This window comes from Phyllostomus hastatus, unplaced genomic scaffold (genome assembly GCF_019186645.2).
Source record: "Phyllostomus hastatus isolate PE091 unplaced genomic scaffold, TTU_PhHast_1.1 phas_contig_40, whole genome shotgun sequence".
Classification (NCBI taxonomy): domain Eukaryota; kingdom Metazoa; phylum Chordata; class Mammalia; order Chiroptera; family Phyllostomidae; genus Phyllostomus; species Phyllostomus hastatus.
The window spans coordinates 57,816,564-57,825,888 of record NW_025333872.1 but is presented as its reverse complement, the minus strand read 5'-3'; the positions used below and the strand labels follow the sequence as shown (position 1 = coordinate 57,825,888).

The window sequence follows — 9,325 nt, the reverse complement described above, 5'->3', positions numbered from 1 at the left end:
TTCTGGAATAACAGAGAGAGTTCCGTGAACCACAGAGCTAAAGATGCCTCCAGTTAATGCTGGTACGTCCCAGGCAGGCCTATCCAACACTGTTGCTCCTAGCCGTGTGCGGCTGTTTAACATTTAAATATAAATTAAAATGAAATAAAGTTTAAAATTTAGCTCCTCGGTTGCACTGCCCACAGTTCAAGCACTCAGGCACTGCACGGGACTAGCAGCTAACACATTCGACAGGCTGGATGCAGATCATGTCCATCAGTGCAGGCAGTTCCGTGAGCCAGTGCCAGCCTAGGGCTGGGGTGGCAAAGTTTTTCTTTTTATTGACTTTATTGGGGTGACATTGGTTAATGAAATTATATAGGTTTCAGGTGTACAATTCTGTTGTATAACACATCAGCTGTGTATCGAATATTATATATTGTGTGTTCACCACTCCAAGCCATTTACCACCCTTCATCACCATTTATCCCCCTTTTACCCTCTCATACCCGCCCCCCCATGCTCTTTTTCTCTCGTAATCACCACACTGTTGTCTGCGTCTATGAGGTTTTTTTCTTTTTTGCTTCATTCCTTCACCCTTTTTACCCAGCCGCCCAACCTCCCTCCCCTCTGACATCAGTCAGTCTGTTCTCTGTATCTGTGAGTCTGTTTCTGTTTTGTTTCTTAGTTTATTCTGTTGTTGTTGTTGTTTTGTACTGAAGTTTATTTCACTAGACCAAGGGAAAGATACTAAAATGAAGCTCCTTCAGGCTTCCCCAAGCAAGAAGATTCCAGAAGCAACTTTGTCTCCAGCCCCATAAACTCCTCTTGGGCCAACTCAAAAGAGAGGAGCACCGGCATGCCCAAGAACACGTGAGGAGGCACTTCTGAATGAGGTGACACTGAACTTACATTGAAACAGATGTAAGGGACTAGGGAAGTTTGCTGAAGCAAAGAAGGCGTTAGTAGGTGAAAATCATGTTCTTGGGATACCCCAGTTTCTCCAGGTTGGGGTGAGTGGCTGTCTGGGTCAGGGGTGGCGGGCCACACACCAGGATGAGTGTGGACTTCCCAGGAGCAGGGAGGTGCTCCTGGGTCATGTCGGTGGTAAGAAGCCTGAGCTGTACTTCCAGCCAACAGGAGGCCTGTCCAGGGTGTACCACAGGTTGAGCTGATCTGGGTGAGTTCTGGCAACTTCTTCAAGCTCCTTTCTCATCAAGATATCTTCTTCTGTCTGGTTGGCAAAGATGAGGGATACCCTGGTCCTGTCTCTGGGGTTCTTGGTGATGTGGCGAATGAGCTACAGCATGAGTGCGACCCCTGTGCCTCGAGCAATCATTCCCAGTTGACTGGCTGGTTTTTCTTCAGGCTTACTTGTTTTGTGCTCTTTGACTGAAAACTTCCCTGGCCCATGATAGAACAGGTCCCCAGCTGGCCCTTGGAAAAGAATGGTGTCCCCAATTTTCATGTTCTTCAAGTACTGGGTCATCTCCCCTCCACCTGGATAATTAGGGTGTGCATTTTTGAAGTAGATCTTTATAATTAAGTCCACAAAGCCTTGATCATCATCACTGGACATGGGTGTGTATGGCCTGATCACCAGAGCACCATCAATGTTGGCCAAGAGAAGGACATAGTTACCTACAGGAAGTCCTAAAACGTGGTCTGGTGAGGGCAGTCCAAAGAGGAACCTCCTGGTGTTGTGGCTGATTTGCTCTTTCTCAACCACGGGCAGTAGGTATTTCATTTCAGGGCTCTGTAAGGTGATAAGATGTTTCCTCCTTGAGTTCATGTTCTTCAGGGCCAAGAGAAGTACCTTAATCCCAACGATGAAGGTGGCAAGGAGCAGGGATGGGTCCTGTCCATGGTTGGGTCAGCCTCTGCACCTACCCCCAGCTCCACCCACATCTGGCCGACCCAGCTGGACTCTGTTTTGTTCATTAGATTCCACATATAATTGAAGTCATATGGTACTTGTCTTCCTCTGACTGGCTTATTTCACTGAGCATAATCCTGTCCAGTTCCATCCATGCTGTCACAAAATGTAAGATTTCCTTCTTTGTTATGGCCTTGTGGTATTCCATTGTGTAAATATACCACAGCTTTTTTTATCCACACATCTATTGATGGGCACTTGAGCTGCTTCCATGGCTTGGCAATTGTAAACAATGCTACAATGAGCAAAGTGGTGAATGTATTCTTTCGAATCAGTGTTTTGGGTTTCTTCAGATATATTCCCAGCAGTGGAATCTCTGGGTCATAAGGCAGTTCCATCTTTAATTTTTTTGAGATAACTCCAGACTGCTTTCCACAGTGGCTGCACCAGTCTGCATTCCCACCAATAGTGCACAAAGGTTCTCTTTTTTCCACATCCTCGCCAGCACTTGATGTTTGTTGATTTATTGTTGATAACCATTCTGATGGGTGTAAGGTAATAATTATACCTGTCATTCTGACAGGTGTAATTTTGGTTTTAATTGCATTTTTCTGATGATTAGTGATGTTGAGCACCTTTTTATATATCTACTGGCCATCTATATGCCCTGTTTAGAGAAATGTCTATTCAGGTCCTTTGCACACTTTTTAATTGGATTGTTTGCATTTTTGGTAATGAATTTTATAAGTTCTTTATCAATTTTTCTTAAAGAGCCAAATAGTAAATATTTTAGCTATTGTAGACCATACCGGTCTCTGTTGCAACTACTCAGCTCTACTTTTATAGTGGGAAAACAACCATAGATAATACACAAATGGATGGAATGGCTATATTCCAATAAAACTTTATTTTTAAAAAATGGGTGGTGCGTTGCAAGGTTTGCTGACCCTGCTCTAGGGTGTTAGACAGAATAACAGTACCCAAATATAGGAACTCTTCATACACAAAGAAATTGTTGTAATATAATCAATTATTTTGGGAGCACAGTTAGTATTGCACCTAATATGTTATAAGAGAATCGAAAGTGGAAACCGTTATTGTATGAAGGAGACAAGCTGTTCTTTGGGAACAGACTGCTCAGCAGCCTCCTTCATGTCTTTCGTTATCATGGACAATAGTCTAAAACTAAAAATGTATTTTTTATTTATTTTGATTCTTTTTAAACATCTTATTCCAATTCTGGCTTTTGTCTATTGTAATACTCGGCAAGAATGAGGGTAAGGACACTCCTATAGACGTGTTCTGCTGAAGGTGGTGCTGCTGAGGATGGGAAAAGAAAGACAAAAGTGAAACATCAACACTTTCAGAGGAACAGAGGACACGTGATACCTCTGGTCCCAGGCAGCTTGGAGTCTGCATTACGAACTAAAAGAAATAGTCCCAGTAAAATAATGCTGGAACAAATACAAATGGAAGTAAAACCTCAAGGTCAAGGCAAACAGTGATAGAGGAGACAGTGTCTCCTTTCTACATGAAGAACATTCTAAAACATTCAGATTTTAATTTTTCCTGTTTGAATTAATCAGTCTACTATTTTTTATCTACCAAATATATGTGTTTTCAAATATTATACTCCCAGAGCTAGAAAAATGTCTTTATTTTTGAAACTTTGGCTAAAACTTTAAGTTTGAAGCTCTCTAACATAATCTTATTTTCCCCTTTGAAACAAATTTTAACAGGGCCTCTGATAATATGAGTTCTTTGCAGATGTGCAAGACTGCGGCGCGGCAGAGTGGGCTGTGTGGCTGACAGTCCCTGCGCACAGAACTGTGCGAACCCTGTGTGTCGGTGTTTCCGACAGTGCAAGGTCGCAAAGGATCATTCTTCTGTCGTTGGTCAGCTCAGTCATCTTCATAATATCCTTAATCTTTTATAGTCATTCATATTATTCATTTGTTTCCATTTCCCTTGGAATATTAGTGTCTTTGTTACTGGTTTCTAAGAGCTCATTTATGACTAGAGATGTTATTTCTTGTTGTACTGCAAATGAAATACCATGTTTTTTGTGATCACTTTACTGTGGTGTTTTATTTTTTTGATTATATAGAAATTGTGTATTGAAATATAATGTTCTATTTCTTAAAAAAATCAGTACACAATATATACTCTATTGAATATAAAGCATTTTGCCGATAGGAAAGTTACTACAATACATTCTGAGACTCAAAGGGCTTTTAGACACTGGAAAACTCCACCATGTAAATTTGCCAAATCTTGGCTACATTTATATCATCTACCGTGGACTATAACTTTAACCTTTGGGACTATAGCCTTTCCCTTTGAATCCTGCAGAAAAATAAATTCTACAAACTCTCTGGATTAGATATTCAAGGGTGCCATTACTTTTACAGAGAGCAAGTCCAACTGTAAGCTAAATCTAACCTACTACTATTATATTTTATCACTCTAAAAACAGTCATGGTAGTATAAATATCCAATCTTGTGGCAAATGCTAGTGTTTTCTTTTGTGAACACCTATATTTGTATTGAGAAAAGGACATCAAGTGCCAAGGGAAAAAGTCCTGTTTCCTTAGCAGCGTCCCTTAGCTCCTCCACGTCATATGGGATGTTGAAATGGGAGAGGAGGAGCCTCAGCTGAGGTTTCAGTTCTCTCTTTCTGTCATGTGCTGGGGCAGGACGAAAGCAGCTTCAGTTCTCGCTGGCCCTGAAAAAAAATCCAAAATCAAGAGCATTAAGACCAATGAACACCAACAGGAAGAGAAATGGCAGAGTCCTTTGCGATAACCGGAGGCAGGGTCTGCCCTGCTGTCAAGGAGGGCCGTTCTGCTCCTGGCCTAACCTTCTCTGCCATGATTTACAGCGTGCACCACCTGGGCCAGGCCTATCTGGCGAACTCTTAGTTCTGGCTTCCTGAGTGAGGTAGCCAGGGCCCTCTGCTCCACTTCTCACTGCCTGCAAGAGAAACAGAACAGACTCTTTGGGGAATGACTTAGTGGAAACAGAACTACCTATGGTCTTTCGTGGTAAACGAAGAGTATGATTTATAAACTAACTAACAAATTAGAAGAAGGTGAGAGCTTTTACCTCCTTTCACCTGGCTCTCTCCTGCTCATCTCTACAAGTACCCACTTTGGACTCTGCTCCTTTGAGATACCATCCTGATTCCACGCCAGGCTGGCTGCCTCTCCAGATGCACCACATTCATACTTTAAGCAAATATGTCACTCAGGTAGAAACCTGACCAGGTTTTTTAGTCATCTGTAACACAAAGTAAGGGCAGGAAGACTACTGAGTCAGATAAGGAAAGTCTTTTAAAATCATGTAATGTGAAAAAATGAAAGAAATCTTAGAGATCAGTTGAGCTGAAAGGTTTATTTTGGAGATGAGTAAATTGAGGGCCAAGGATGGAAAATGAACTAAACTAGCAGGTGGAGAGAGACCACAAGAGAACTAGGTGTTGAGCTCAGTACTCCGGACTTCAAATTCATTGCTTTCCCACCCCCTCTCTTAATTTGCTAATTATAAAGATGGAGATAATGGTGTCTAAGAGAAGTGTTTGTTATTTTTTCTACCATAAAATATCAAACACACATATTTATTAAGAATATATAACTTCTGGTGTATAGAAAAATGTCAAGCAGGATCATGAGACAAAACAGTACATGCACGGCACATGTGGAAAGTCACAACCTCCCTTTTTCCACACTACTCTAGGGGAAAGAAGACTAATTCTTACCTGGAATGCTGGTATCCGTAGGGCGTGGAGACGCAGAGCCCTGGATGTCAGGACTGATGTCATTGATATGGACATTTTCATTTTCCTGACCAACCTCAGGCACTTTGTCAACAGCTACACTCAGCACGTTGGAGACGGACAAATACTGGCGGGACTACAGAGGGCACGACCAAGAGACCGCACACCAACTCAGTTCTCATAGAAGCTCCCAGATTTTGGTTCAGGAGCAGCCCTTTACTTTGGTAGAGGAGGGGGAAGTAGAGGCGGGCCTCAGTAACCTGCCCAACCATGAGAGGCAAAATCTGGAGCTGGGAGGCCCAGTCCAGTGCTTTCACCAACTCTAAGTGACTGTAACCTCTAGGCAGGTCTACATCGATCAAGCACCCATAATGGACAATGTACTGGGTGAGATGGTGGGGATACAATAAAGAATAAGGCATGGAACCTCAAAGAGTTCACAGGTTAGTGGGAAGACCCAGACTTAGAAGTGGATCATTATTATACCATGTGACTGGGGAGAGATGATTCAGAGGTAGACCCCACAGTGACCAACTGGGAAGGGTTAAGGTCAAGGTGATGGTCAGGTTTCTGGTTTGGGTAACTGTGGTTAGTGGTATCACTGAGATAAGGCATAGAGGAATAGGTAGAGATTTAGGTGGCATGATCACATCACTCCTTTTGATGCCTCTAGCCTAGGTTAGGGCCTCTCTGTGACTCTTTCTACTCTGTACTTACACTTACTCTGTTCTTTCTTATCACATTGTATTTCACTTGGCTATATACTTGCCCATTTCCCTACCATCCTGGGAGCCAGTTACTTTTCAGCAAAAACTGTATCTTCCCTACATGGCCCAGGACATGTACCTGGCGTATATTAGACCCTCATTAGATATTATTGAATTAAAAAGTGGATTTACATTCAAGAGCATAAATCTTAAACAAGGTGATGAAAACAAGAACCAACAGAGTAATATGAAATAATACAATAGAGACATCTTTAAGAGGGCTAACTTAATGGTTCTAAAAGAAAAATATTTCAAAGGTTTCAAAGGAAAGAGGTAGTGACCCATTATTTTCCTGTCATTTGTAGGGCAGGTGGAATACAAACACTGACAGTCCAAAGCTCAGTGACAGGTGTGAGAAAGCATTGTGCTGGCCATCCTGGGAGGGTACGTTGTCATCATGCAACTATGCTTTATGTACCTGCAGGTAGTGGTGAGTGGTCCTGAGTGAGTATAGGTGACACACTAACAACTTTGTATAAATAGTCAGGTCTACCTGCATCACTAAGTTAGGAGGATTGTTTTTTCCCATAAGAAAGCTTTCTCGTTCAACAGACAATCTATCAGCTTCTATGCTGTACTCCTGCATAATATAGGCAACTTGGTTCTGTTTAAGAGAGATTCAAAGACAGAACTTGGTTATTTGCAAGCCTTATTCTCTTGTGTCACTTGCTTCCAAGGATAGGGCAGTACTATTTGGAGGCCAAATAAGGGGCTCTTGGAATATCAAAATTCTTTTATACTATGAATTTGCCTGACAAGGGCAGTGGTCACAATCTTCAGACTTTGAAGGAGAGAGACGCCAGTGAAAAGTCAATGCATAAGGACATTTGAAAACTGGAGCTGGCTTCTTAGCTTCTTACCTATAGTAGAAGAAGATAAGTCGATGAAGTAAATTTTATTTTCTATCATATACAACTTCCTTCAAATCTTATTTATAAAAATAGATACCAATGTCTTCTGCCACAGGCAGAACAGACATCAATTAGTCCCTTTCCCATCTTTAGCATGACTTTGAAAAAATTGATTAAGTTACACTGTTGATGAGAATGTAAATTTGTACAGCTATTATGAAAAACAGTATGGAGATTCCTCAACATATTAAAAATATATGGGAATATATATGAAGGCAACAAAATCAGTATCTTAAATAGATATCTATATTCCCATCTCATTATTCACAATAGCCAAGATATGGAAACAACCAAAAACTCCATTGATGGGTGAATGGATTTTAAAAATTCATACACACAAACACACACACACATACATACACACACATATGTGTGTGTGTGTACATGTGTGTGTAAATGGGGGGATATCAGCCAAAGGGTACAAATTTGCAGTTATATAAGATGAATAAGTTTAGAGATCTAATGTACAGGCATTATGACTATACTTAATAATAATATATTGATAAGCCATTTCTTTTCATATGAAAAATAGCCCACAGGTTCTATCCATGAGCTTCCTACCTCGTAAAGAGGAAAAAGTTGCTTCATGATCTTACTGTGCCAGCAAAACCTCTTCCACCTAAGCATTTGTAAATATTTACTCAAGGCCAGCTGGGTAATTCTCTCTGTATAATACTTTAACAACAACAAAATTAATACTTAAAAACTTAACTGGGGGTGGTGAACACACAATACAATATACAGATGATATATTATAGAACTGTACTACTGAAACCTGTATAATTTTATTAACCAATGTCACCTCAATAAATTCAATTTAAAAAATAACAGAATACAATTACAATAAGAAGACTGAATTAAATCTTAAGAACACTAGCAGTAGAAAAATTAGTCTCAGGCTATTTTGGAAATATAGATTTTTCTAAATGAAGATAATAAGATTAATAAACCTGGCTCACTTCCTGTCATGATGGTGGCATAGGCAGACATGGCTCGCCTCTTAGCACAACCACATCAAAAGTACAACTAAAATATAGAACCACCATCACTCAGAACCAACTGAAATCAAGTTGAATGAAAGTCTGACAATTACAGAATTAAAGAAACCGCATCCATCCAGACTGGTAGGAGGGGTGAAGATATAGAATGTGTTGGTCCCACATCCATATGTGGTGAATAAAAATTCAGGAGGGAGCCCTGGCTGGTGTGGCTCAGTAGATTGAGCACCAGCCTGAGAACCAAAGGGTCACTGGTTCGCTTCCCTGTCAGGGCACATGCCTGGGTTGTGGGCCAGGTCTGCAGTAGGGGGTGCAGGAAAGGCAATCACACACTGATGTTTCTCTCCTAGTCTTTCTCCTTCCTTTTCCCTCTGCCTAAAGATAAATAAATAAATAATCTTTAAAAAATTCGGGAGGGATATCTCAGGAGGGAGAAGGCCCATCCTTTCACCAGGCCCCTCAGCCCAAGGTTCCAGTGCCAGGAAGATAAGTCCCCACAACTTCTGGCTGCAAAAATCAGTGGGGATTGAGCCTGTGGGAAAAAAAAATGCTAGAGCCCCAAGCACTTCCTCTTAAAGAATCCACACACAGACTCACCTACTCAGACTCACTCCCTGTGGGCTCCAGCAACAGGGTGGCAGCTTGAGGTGCACCACTGGAGTGCAGGCAGAGGCTAAGATATCTGGCATCAAGGAAAGCAGAGGCCATTGTCTTTTTTCTGGGTCCTCCTGTGGACTTATGTGGTATCTAAGATTCCATCAACCTGGCTAACACTATTTGACCCGCTTTGGAGATCCTCAGAGATTGCTTCAACCAACTTATGGGCCCACCCAACCTGTTTTTTCATATGAATGGTCTTGGCTCGTGCTTCACAACTTCCTAAATCCTCTCAAATAACCAGCTGGCCTCAGCAAGCCCCGGGCCTGGAACTAGCAGCCTAGATTCACAGCTTGGCTTCACTGGGAAATCTCCAAGCCTAGCACAAGTAGCAGCCATCTCAGATTGCTTTATAACTCGGA

At 41.6% G+C, this 9,325-nt stretch overlaps 1 pseudogene; it reads right to left on the bottom strand.

The window, feature by feature from the left end:
- Positions 1–941: 941 nt before the first annotated feature.
- LOC123821288 lies at positions 942–1,771 on the bottom strand (annotated as a pseudogene).
- Between the last annotated feature and the right edge of the window lie 7,554 nt (positions 1,772–9,325).